This window comes from Lissotriton vulgaris, chromosome 3_1 (genome assembly GCF_964263255.1).
Source record: "Lissotriton vulgaris chromosome 3_1, aLisVul1.2, whole genome shotgun sequence".
In the NCBI taxonomy this organism is placed as follows: Eukaryota; Metazoa; Chordata; class Amphibia; order Caudata; family Salamandridae; genus Lissotriton; species Lissotriton vulgaris.
The window spans coordinates 1,062,107,514-1,062,120,013 of NC_141689.1; the positions used below are offsets into that span (position 1 = coordinate 1,062,107,514).

Below are 12,500 nucleotides of genomic sequence, written 5' to 3' on the forward strand. Positions count from 1 at the left end.
TCTCTCGCGCTCTCTCTCGCGCTCTCTCTCTCGCGCTCTCTCTCTCGCGCTCTCTCTCTCGCTCTCTCTCTCGCGCTCTCTCTCGCGCTCTCTCTCTCGCGCTCTCTCTCTCGCGCTCTCTCTCTCGCGCTCTCTCTCTCTCTCTCGCGCGCTCTCTCTCTCTCGCGCTCTCTCTCGCGCTCTCTCTCGCGCTCTCTCTCGCGCTCTCTCTCGCGCTCTCTCTCGCGCTCTCTCTCGCGCTCTCTCGCGCGCTCTCTCGCGCTCTCTCTCGCGCTCTCTCTCTCGCGCTCTCTCTCTCGCGCTCTCTCTCGCGCTCTCTCTCTCGCGCTCTCTCTCTCGCGCTCTCTCTCGCGCTCTCTCTCTCGCGCTCTCTCTCGCGCTCTCTCTCGCTCGCGCTCTCTCTCTCGCGCTCTCTCTCTCGCGCTCTCTCTCTCGCGCTCTCTCTCTCGCGCTCTCTCTCTCGCGCTCTCTCTCTCGCGCTCTCTCTCTCTCGCGCTCTCTCTCTCGCGCTCTCTCTCTCGCTCTCGCGCTCTCTCTCTCGCGCGCTCTCTCTCTCTCGCGCTCTCTCTCTCTCTCTCGCGCTCTCTCTCTCTCTCTCGCGCTCTCTCTCTCTCTCTCTCGCGCTCTCTCTCTCTCGCTCTCTCTCGCTCTCTCGCGCTCTCTCTCTCGCGCTCTCTCTCTCGCGCTCTGTCTCTCGCGCTCTGTCTCGCTCTGTCTCGCTCTGTCTCGCTCTGTCTCGCTCTGTCTCGCTCTGTCTCGCTCTGTCTCGCTCTGTCTCGCTCTGTCTCGCGCTCTCTCTCGCGCTCTGTCTCGCGCTCTCTCTCGCGCTCTCTCTCGCGCTCTCTCGCGCTCTCTCTCGCGCTCTCTCTCGCGCTCTCTCTCGCGCTCTCTCGCGCTCTCTCGCGCTCTCTCTCGCGCTCTTGCGTCGACATCTGCCTGGACTCCCTTTCACTGGTACATAGTGTGCTGGAGATGCGCTTGGAATGTTGGAACCTCATGCATTTTCACACCTTACCCTTCTCTTGAGATGTATGGACTGAGGAGATGAGAGCTGTTCCAACCTGGCCCAGGTGTCCCCAGATTCGGGTCTGTGAGGCCCTGACTGCTCATGGTGCTGCAGGGACTGCTCCAGTTTTTGGAGTGCACAGGAATGCCGACAGCTGGATTGCGAGCACTTCCCCCGGTGCTACTGGAATATGTTTGCTTGTCTGCAGGAGGCAGAGCTCATTTGCGCTGGATATCCTGTCTCCTTGAGTAAGATTCCAGTTAATCTGGCTGTGTCTTTGTGGATGGGTTTTGGCCCGTAAAACCCTTTGTGCTGTGAGCTGTTGTATCTCTTAGGATGTGCCCTGTGTGATCAATGTGATGTTATGGCTTTTCAAAGCGTTTACACGACAGCAATTCTCTTAGCTGCAGGTCCACTGGCTAAATTGCTTACTCTCCTGTCCCAGAAATTCAACTATTCTAACCATAATCAGATTTCATTACAACAATTACACATTTTTGAGGAGTGGTCTTCACAGCCTTAGAGACCGTTCCCACATTTCCATTCCATGCACCTTTCACATTGAAGAAACCACCTACATCCATGGGAGGAGATTCCAGGCCGCCACTCAAATGGGCAACATTCCTGAATCCGCCCAGATTGGAAGGGAAGTGCCATACACTAGTGAGGAGAGTGTCACAAAGCCCGGTGTCCCCACCACTACAGAGCAACTTGCATTCATAACTCTCCACCTCCCCCACTGAATACGTTTGCCTCTGAATGAAAATGTACAGACCCACAGCTCAATTATTGTGGTCCTGTAATGCCACTCAAACCTCTTGTTCCTTACCTACTAGAAATATTGAGTTGGTGAAGCAGTTCTAGCCCACCCTGTCTGTCCTGTACGAGCCTCTTTGGTGGTGACCTATTTTGTTGGAAGTAATGATACATTTACCTTGGTTACTTCATCTTTGGTCCCTCGCAGCAAGGTGGTAGAGGCAAGATGGCTCATAGCCGTGCCAATTTTATGAGAAAGATGCACAAGTTTAGAGATTGTTAGAACCTTCTTTTAGCTTGTGTAGAAGGAACGCTCTAATTCAGTAGGTTCTCAACAGGTCCCTTCATTCCTAGTGTTGACGGGTTGTACCTCTTAGCCTGTCTTCTTGTTTCCTTGTGATTAAATCCTCTAATGGGATCTCGTGAATTAAGCTAGTAGCTGCTCAGTTTTTCTTTTGCCAAATATTCTTTTTCAGGTCCTCCTCTTTGTATAGAGATGTTGCGATTTGCTGTCTGCCTCTTAGATGCTACATTGGCTCTTTGGTCATCTGTAATGTGCATTACGTTGTTGTGCTTCTCAGAAGAGAGTTTCTCTTTGGCGACCTACTGTGTGTAGTAAGTAGTTGTGTGCTTCCGTCTACCCCAGATAACTGTATTCCCATTTGGGGTCCTGTTTTGTGGAATCAGCAGATGTTCGCATGAGCCTTTCTACCAGGGCTGCATTCAGTCTGGTGTGTGCATAGAGGTGTGCCTATCTGCTGGCGTGTTTGGCATAATCTTTAGTGGGGACTTCCTGTGTGGAATGAGTGGTTGTGGTAAGTGCTTTGCTTCCCCTCATGTCTTTTGATCATACAGTCTTCTTCGGGAACATGTTCTCAGGAATGAATTGTTGTGTGATTATGAATGTATTCTCGTAACTGTTTACCTTTTGATGACCTTGTGTGTGTACATTGTATTTGTAGGTATTAACCTATTTGCCTTTTGGTTACCTTGTTTATGTACCTTATACTTGTAGGTCTCAACTTATTTCGAGGGGTAAAGCTCAATTTTTGTGGTCCTACGCTTTGAAACAAACTAAGGTTGGAGTTCACTCTAATTCCTTGGACTATATTCAGATTTGGAGTCTTGTGTATTGGAATATGTTTTGTGATTGTCGCCCTGTAGCAGAGAAAAAGGTTACTATTTAGGGTCCACCTTTATGAAAAGGTTTTGGATCTCAGCTGGTTTATTCGTGTTTTTATTATTCTTTGAGGATCTCCTATGTGAAAAAGTTAATTGAATTCAGCCTATGTCCTTTGGAATAGATTGCCTTTCGGGGATTTCGGGGACCACGTGGTTTTCCGTCCAAATCTAACATCAGAGGAGTAATTCCCTCTTGAGGCCCACACAAATTCACTGCACGGAGTAGTTACACAGTCTTACTCCCAGGAAACATTACTCCTTTAGAATAGCTTTGTACTTGTCAGAAGTTGTTGTGCTCCACGAGCACCTGGGATCTCACCCTTTGGGTACACCTAGCTGTCCCAACACATTGTGGATCACAGCCTTTCTCCTGTAAATAGATTACTTAATCAAGACCACCTGCATTTAGTGAATGTAGATGTAGTTGATCTTTGTTCATAGTGTTTCCTGTGCTCCACAGGAGCCACAATACCCAAATTTATGGTGGGGGCCCCAGTTCATATGAGCAGTTCCATTGGAAGACGAAATGATAAGCGTGCCCTGCCCAATGTCTTTACACACAAACATGATGGTGCATGGAAAAGTGTGTGCGATGAAAGAACTCGACCCAAATCAAGATCCAGACCACCAGTGCTCCAGAGCTCCAAAAACAGGGACCAAGTCCTAAACATAGATAAGGGAAAAATTAGCATTGGCAGTGTGCATCACTGCCACGTCATGTTAAGGGGGACTGTCACAACCTTATTGCGCTCTCGATTACAGTAATCGATGAGAACATCTTAGCAATGTGGATTATATCTGCATTAAATATACGTTTACTGTGCCTACTTTGATTTAAAAAATCATGTACAAGAATATTGTGACCCTGTTTTGTTTTATTGATGCCCTAAAGAGGTTTCCTATTTGACCACTAGAAAAAATAAACTATTGCCTCTGTGCCTGAAAGTGTTCACCCTCTGCCTCCCGCGAGCATGCCCTTCCCTTCCTCTTCGGTGCTGGCTCACCCCCTCAGCGCTCACTCCGAGTCCCATCCCGACACCCGCTTGAGGGCATATCTCATACCTCTCCTCCTGGCCTTTCTGCGACTGTCATGACCCACCTCCCTGTCTGTTCCTTTCTCCCCTGCGTGCCATGCTTTATCTCACTCTAGCTTTGCATGGCTCCCTCCCTGCTTGTGCCTCTTCCTTCATGATGAGCGTCAAGTAAAGCACTTGAGATGAGAAAAAAAGTGTTGTAGAGCAAAACAGAACGAATTCTACACCTTGTGTCTAACACATAAGAAAAACCGCTTGCTGAGGTATTTTTTCGGTAAATGAAAATATTTAACTTGCAACTATTAACAAGCATTGGCATAGCCCATAGGTCTCGTCTTTGGGACCTTATAAGTGTTTACCCATGCAACAGTTGATGTTGTTGCACCAAGGATATTGTACTGCATAACTAAATACTTATAAGGTGCCAAAGCCGAGACCTATTGGCTATGCCAATGCTTGTTAGAGGTTTCCTTCCAACCTGTTTGTTGTGAAGCCTGTGCACTGGTACTTATCTCCAGTGTCTTTTCCAGTTGCCTTAAAAAGGCCAAAGTGTAAAGTCCTTTCCGCCTGTGACCTCATTGGCTCGCTGCTCCGTTATGCAATGTATGCATTTGTTCACTGTCCCTTTGTCCCCCACTATGGCTGGCGCAACGATGATAGACTCGTTTCGGAATCTATGTTCTGTCTCTGTTCCGGCCAGACTACAGTGAAACCTTTAGCATATATTTGATGCGTGGCTTTGCCCTTGACGTCTGTTGTGATGCTTCGTGCACTCAGGAAAGCAGGAGACTGGAAACGGAGGTCTTGTTCAGGTAAGTTTATTGGGAGTAAGCAACCTGGCAACCGACCACCTCGACAGCGCAGGAACAACTGCCAACTCTCGAGTGTCGTGTACCAGATGTTCCACACGGAACATAGAGAAAGAGGAGAGCGAGGAGAGAATCTTGAGAACAGGTAAGATTCCAATACAACACATCCTCTACCCTAGAAGAGAGTGAAACAAAGGAAAACAATGCAAACGAACTATCAAAGCATGCGAAGAATAAAATGAAACCAAGTATGAAAAACAAGAAACCCATACAGGATCCATCCCACTTCGGTGGAGAAAAAAAAACACACCAAAGTATAACAACACTAAGAAAGTACATAATCATTGAGATAAGCAGGAGTCTTATGCACTCTGGGCCCAACAGGCAAACTCACACTTGGAGGAGGACGAACAAGGGAATAACACGAAGACTCGCGGGAACCAGACACGGAGGGACCATGATTACAAACTGAGTCCTGAGACCGCGGGTCTCTGAAATCAGTCAGGCATGAACATGGCACCCGAGCACCCCTCACCACTTGAAGCAGGGATGTGAAACGAACCACCCTTCTGGTAAAGGGCGACGTTCCTAAGGTTCCACCTGTCACCACCTTCCAGAACCAAAGAAAATTTGCTGACAGAAACAACACGAAAAGGGCCCTTAAACTTATGCAGACCAGCCTTAGTTCTGCCGGATTTGACTTTGACCCAATCGCCAACAGCGATCCTGCCGGAAACAACAACAGGAGAACTTACGCCATCGGACAGTACCCAAACCTTTAACCAAGCAGGGACAGTTCTAGAACCAGGGGAGCGCCCGCGCATAACTTGGAAAGGAGAAATCTTGGTGACACTGTGGGGGGTAGTCCGGTAAGACCAAACCATATCTTGAACCAGACGTTTGGGGTCTAGATTGTTGGTTAAGGCGAGTTGGATGGTACCTTTAACCAGGCGATTGGACCTTTCGACCATACCATTGCCCATGGGGTTGTACAAGGAAGTGCGAGAATGTTTGACACCACACTTCTCAAAGAAACACCTCATCTCATTGGAGGTTAACTGGGTGCCATTGTCAGTCAAGACCATGTTGGGGAAACCTTCTGAAGAAAACAAATTTTCAAACACTTCAATGGTAGACTTGGTGGTGACATCTCTAAGAAACTCCACACAGAGCCACTTGGAATGGACATCAATGACCACAGCAGCAAAACGCAAATCAAGAGAGAGACCGGACAGGGGGCCAATGAAATCTAGACACAGGTTATACCAGGGTTTGCCAGGATCAGAAATGTGCCCTTGATTGGCTTGAAGACCAACCTTCAATCTTTTTTCGCTCTCCTTGCAAAAAGAGCAATTCTCCACCCAAACACGAATAATATCATCCATGCCCGGCCACCAGAACTCTTGCTTTATTCTCCTAATAGTCATGCCCTGGCCCAAATGTCCCAAGTGTGCTAGCTTGAAAATGTGAGATCTCAGGCCAGCAGGTGGCACAAAACGATCGCCCCTCATAATGATCTCTGAACCTGCCAAAGACAACTCGTCCAAGAGTTTCCAAAAGGGCCTGACAGCCACAGGCACCATGCTTTCTCTAGGAGCACCTCTCCTAATCAAAAGAATGACTTCTTGGAGGACAGAGTCCTTCTTCATCTCAGTCAACCATTGGTCTTGAGAAAAGGCACCCACTGGAGATTCACAGACGTCCCCAACCACAGCAACGGCCTCATCCACAACACACTTCTCAAGATCTTGATCAACCAACTTCCAGTCAACAGACAAGCGAGAAAGACAATCCGCTTGGACGTTTTTCCATCCTTGAATGAACACAATTTCGTAAGAGTATTCCTGTAGCCTTGCAGCAAACCTTGCAAGACGAGCAGAACCTTTTCCAGCACCACCACCCGATAAAATTTTCAGCAAAGGCTTGTGGTCGGTCCGCAACACAAATCTTACACCCCACAGATATACGCGAAAGTACTCAACACTCCAGGCAGCAGCCAAAGCTTCTCGTTCAATGACCGAGTAGTTTCTCTCAGCTTGGGTAAGTGTTCTTGAAGCAAAGGCAACGGTTCTTTCAAGACCACGCTGAAGCTGTGAGAAGACCACACCGATGCCCGTAAGGCTGGCATCTACGGTCAAGAAGGATTTGCACCCAGGATTAAAGGGGGCTAAAATACCAGCATTGCAAATGTTCTCCTTGATCTGTTGGAAGGAGTCCTCTTGGGCTTCGTCCCAGACAAACTTGTTACCCTTTCTCAGTAACACTCTCAAAGGTTCGGACAGACAAGCAAAGCCTTGAACAAATTTCGAATAATATTCGACTAAGCCCAAGAAAGAGCGAAGCTGATCCCTGTCCTTGGGTGCTGGGGCCTGGCTGATGGCCAGTAACAGATTCTTTTTTGGAGCAATGCCATCAGCGGAGATAGTATACCCTAAATATTCGATCTTTTCAGTTAGGAAAACACACTTATCCTTGTTCACAGTTAAACCGGTGTCCTCTAATTTGAAGAGGACCTGACGCAAAGCTAAATTGTGATCATTCACACTTTTTCCTGACACTAGAATATCGTCTTGAAAGTAGACAACCCCAGACAGACCTTTGAGCATGCTAGACATCATCCTCTGAAAGACACTAGCAGCCGAGGCGAGGCCAAACGGCATGCGAGTGAACTGGAAGGTACCCTCGGTGGTAATAAAGGCAGTCAAAGGTTTGGAGTCAGGGTGTAATCTGATTTGGTGGTACGCACTCCTCAAATCGATCTTTGAGAAGAATCTACCCCCCCCCACAGATTGTAACAGCTCATTGATATTGGGAAGGGGAAAAGTGTCAGTAATAATTTCCTGGTTGAGGGACCTGAGGTCAATGCAAAATCTCAACCTCCCATCAGATTTCAAAGTAATTACGACGGGAGAAATCCAGGGCGAGGCTTCCACAGGTTCAATAACTTTGGTAGACAACATGTCATGTAACAAATCCTTCAAACCCTGTCTGACAGAAAGGGGAACTCTCCTTAGTTTATGTTGCACGGGAGAAGCATTGGGCTTCAAAACAATTTTATGGAAATAGTCCTTGACACATCCTAACTTGTCAGCAAATACTCTATAAGCAGCATCTAAAATGTCTTTGACTTGAACATCACGCTCAATAGTCATAACCACATCCGGCGAACAAGGATTGATCACAATGTTCAAATCAAACTGGTGCATCCACCCTAAGATAGGAGGACCTTCTTTAGCTATGTACACTTTTCCATTGACACTTCTGGATTTAAAAGCGATGACCCCAAACATGTACCCCAGAACATCAATAGGTTTTCCTTGGTACCCCACAGGATCAATATCTTTTTCAGTGAGGGAAATATTGTGCCATAAGGAAGAAAAGGTAGATTCCGGAATGATGGTGAACAAGGAGCCAGAATCAACCATAAGTAAAACATTTTGACCACAAATAGAAAATATAGCGGACGGTCTAGATAACCTGGGGGAGTCGCTTGTGGTACTAACTAAGTCACAACTCACTTGTTGAACAACTAAAACCCTGTTGTCAATTACATTCACTTTAGATTTGGGTTTGTCAAAGGTGTCAGACTTAGCTTTATCGGAACCCTCGTTCAGTTTACACATTCTAAGGTAATGACCTTTGCGACCACATTTCCGGCAAATCTGGTCAAGAGCATAGCACTTCTTAAAATCACCTGAATGGAATTGGCTTCCACAACGCCAACATTCTTTGCTCCTGACCCTAGAAGGAAAATTGTTAGGGTTACTTTTGTTAAAACGTTTAGAGACAGCATTAACTTCATAACCTTCCACACACTCTTCACAATCAACACTGCCAATTTGAGCGGAAGGCTTATCTTTACGCTCTAATTCTTTGATACACTTTTGAGATTCTTCTATAACCTTCGCCATGTCAATTGCCTCTTTTAAGGAGGGATCTTTGGCAGCCCATAGTCTTTCCTGAACTTTCCTATGGCGGCATTGTACCATAAGCTGATCACGAACTAACTCATCAGTCATGTTACCAAAACGACATTTGATGGAAAGTTCGCGTAAACTGGACACAAATTCATCAATACTCTCGTTTTCGGCTTGGGGGTGAGTATAAAAGCGATATCTCGCCATAACCAGGTTGACCTCCTTGGCAAATCTAGTCTCTAGTCTTTTCAGAGCCTCTTTGTAAGCGTCATCCATGGGTTGACCATTGGGACCTAAAGCCACTGGTAAGTATTTGAATACTCTTTGGCCTTCATTGCCAAGGGTGCTTAACAAGAGCGCTTTTTTCCTTTCAGGGTGGAAGTTTTTCCCATCGAGCGCAGTAATATAATTGTCTAACATTTCAACCCAGTCCTCCCAATCTATTGAAGGTGTACCTGGAGAGGAAAGAAACATTGGAGGCATGACAATATTTGAGGCCATAGTGAAGAGAAAATGCAATCAAGGTTTAAATACACTTTAAAAGAAATAATAAAGTCAAACTTGCAAGTAAGGGTGTGCAAATCACCGTGAAAGTGTCTGCAGAACGTTGAGTGAATCAGCGTAGTCACTGAAAGGCAGTCAGTGTGATGTAATAAGACCCATTGGAAGGCGAGTAAGAACTGCTGCGAAGGGCTGAGGAAACAAAGGGAACTGTGAACGTTCTCTGCTTGCAGACGCAATAATAGAGACTGACGATGCGTTCCAGTGACGAGGCAGAGGTGTCAGGAGACGTGGGGGCGTCAACACGTCGACACGCCAGAACGTCAAAACGTACAACGTCAGAAGCGTTGCAGCAACGTCAAATGCGGTGCAGTGACGTGGGGCAAACCGAACTGCTTGGAACGTTGGAGTTCGACAAGCGAGAGTAATAAATCTAATGACAGTACCTTGAAGGTGGCCAAAACAGACGAAATCAGCGTGAAGAAATCCGGAAGAAAGGCGAAGGCAGCCGAAGACAAACTTAGGGCTGGAGGAGACGTCGCGGAATTACCAGGTTGCTTCCCATACGATGAAGTTGAGTGAGGCAGATCCAAGCATCGGAAAGCGTCGCCAAAAATGTTGTGATGCTTCGTGCACTCAGGAAAGCAGGAGACTGGAAACGGAGGTCTTGTTCAGGTAAGTTTATTGGGAGTAAGCAACCTGGCAACCGACCACCTCGACAGCGCAGGAACAACTGCCAACTCTCGAGTGTCGTGTACCAGATGTTCCACACGGAACATAGAGAAAGAGGAGAGCGAGGAGAGAATCTTGAGAACAGGTAAGATTCCAATACAACAACGTCCTAGGACTCATTGCGGACAAATGGGATGGTTGCCCCGAGCAGACACCAAGTGGAACTCTTACCCACTTATTACAATATTTCTTAACCCCGGATCGTGCCTAGCCTGTTAGGATTAAGCAGTACGTCTGTTCCAACAAGGCCCCCTGCACGCCGATTTTCTGATGTAAGCTACAACTGAGTTCCATGGTGCTCGTTATTAGCTGTCGCATTTTCTTCACATCCATACATTCTGTCGTTTGGTTCAGAGTGCACAGCCAGACAGGGTATCTCATCTCTCCTGCTCGGAGGGTCATCCAGGTATTTGCAATTTCATCTTGTTAGAATTGTCTATTTACCCGTTTCCACATTGTAGTTGGGTCACTCAAATTATTTTTATATCGAGATCTGTCCTGTAAATAAATAAATGACCTGCTAATGCAATTGTAGAAAGTTTAGGGGGCAGTCATGTCTAATCTGCACGTACTATTTGAAAATGCTGGTTTTGAAAATAATTACATCAGCCTGCTGACAGTAAAAGACCTATGAGTACATTTCCCTGCAAATGAGAAACTAAAAAAGGAATTGCCATAAGAAAAAAATATATAAACTATTGGGTGCGATGACGTTTGCCAATTGAAAAGTAGATGCAGGTTTTCAGTGGTTAAGAGAAACATCCAGAGATTCTCGGGGATAATGAAGCGTAATCACATGAGAATCGCTGTTCTGAGCAGTTTTCGACCTGACCTGCTTGGCACGGCTGTCTTCCTCCACAAGGAAAAGGATCGAGGTTGGGGCTGGGGTGGAGCATCTAGTGGACTTGAAAGAATGGGCTAGGCGTCGTTTCACATTTCACTGTAAAGTTCAAGTTTTTTTTTATTTTTTAAGAGTTCACAAATGGCCAGAATGCAGCCCGTTGACGATTAGCTGGATACCTGGCTTGCCTGGTGGGCAAATCTAAACAACGCAGTTGGACAACATCTGCATCAAATGTGTAACATATTTCTTCGAACTAGACATTTATCTTGCCTCTTAATTTTCATTTCTTAACGCACCAACTCAAAGCTGGTTTTGTTACTTAACCCTTTTGCCACACGATTTACATATCTTGCACGTTTGAAATCACTCGGCCTGCTGTTTCTAATTGTTTTTCGTTCTCTTTAAAAGCGGGCTCGTATTTGATAGTCATGGTGTTTTCGGACTCTTTAGAAAAGTCTAAGTCCGACTTAGACAAGTTGCTCGTGAGCTACTGGTAGCTCTCCGTCTACCTATAAGTACCTCCCCTTGGTGCATCCTAGTCTCCTAATTTTGAAGCGTTTGCTCTGTTGAATTAATGTGTGTATATCAAAATAGAACACCGTGTATTTGAGTCGAAAATGAGTGTATTCTCAGACCTTATAAGCTGATGTTTGGAGAAAAGGGAATGAATTTATATTAATATATACTTGCTTATAATGGACTAGTTCGGTCAACAAAGTATAGTCTTTGGGTTGTGTTGGTGCCAGTTTTCTGTATAAGCGATAGTGTTTATGCATACACATATAAATACATTCCCTGTTTGTTTTATAGATTTCAACCCCTCAGTAATAGGATTTTTACCTATTCATTAATTTATGGCACTTGGCACTTTTTTGAACCCATTGAGGTTCAATAGGGTGACACTTTTGCAATTGTCACATTGACTATAATAGGATATGGAGTGATTGTAAGCCCACTTGGGCTCAATTTAGAAGAGTAGCATAAAAACAAAGCGCATAACATCTTGACACCAATATGAGTGTTTTTATCATCTGTGTCAAACCAAAAAAAAGTGCTTGCTATCTATTATCATAGTGACCCTTTTCTTGATAACCTCTTGTTTATTATTGTTTTACACAGGTTTTTTTTTTTATTTTTTACAATGTGCAATATGGATCGTGGTATATTTATGACCAGAATATAGTGTTGTAAACCATGGCATTTTTAGCTTTTGCTATTCTTATTTAAGAATGTTTTAATAGATTTTAAATGCAACACATTAGGTCCAATGTTTACATGTATATTTATCTCTAGGTACATTTACTTATTTATTGAGTCAAGATGTATGCTCATTTGCACATAATGTACCTTTTATTTTGTTTTAGCGCTCGTAGGAAAACGAATGCTATAAGTATTTTTTCCATATCTATGAACAAGTCACCTGTTTGTACAAGTAACGTTAAGCACTAGCACTTTAAATCTTGGTTAATCATTAAGCAACGCGTCATGTGATCAAGGCCCGTGTGGGGCAGAAACACGTTATGGCACCAGGAACTTTGGGTCCTCGTTCGTCTTTTCCTAGGGTAATTTGATGTTTTGTGGCAAAGCCAGCAAAATAATAACAAAATATATATATATATTTTCTGGTAAAGTATTGAAAATACAGCGCGATGCCCCCTGGCAGGAAAGAACATCCACTGTGATCGCAATTACTGTAGGGGAGAGAGGTACCCACATGGA

At 45.3% G+C, this 12,500-nt stretch overlaps 1 protein-coding gene across 5 annotated transcripts in view; it reads left to right on the top strand.

The window, feature by feature from the left end:
- ACO1 (aconitase 1) overlaps nt 1–12,500 on the top strand; it is a 533,052-nt gene that overhangs the window by 72,371 nt on the left and 448,181 nt on the right. Inside the window, exon 1 of one of the 5 annotated variants that reach the window (XM_086961480.1) lies at nt 10,321–10,343. The exons of the other annotated variants lie outside the window; for them this stretch is intronic. The gene's annotated coding sequence lies outside the window, so the exon portion shown is untranslated. Of the gene's footprint in view, nt 1–10,320; nt 10,344–12,500 lie in introns of those variants that run through there. 5 annotated transcript variants of the gene reach the window in all.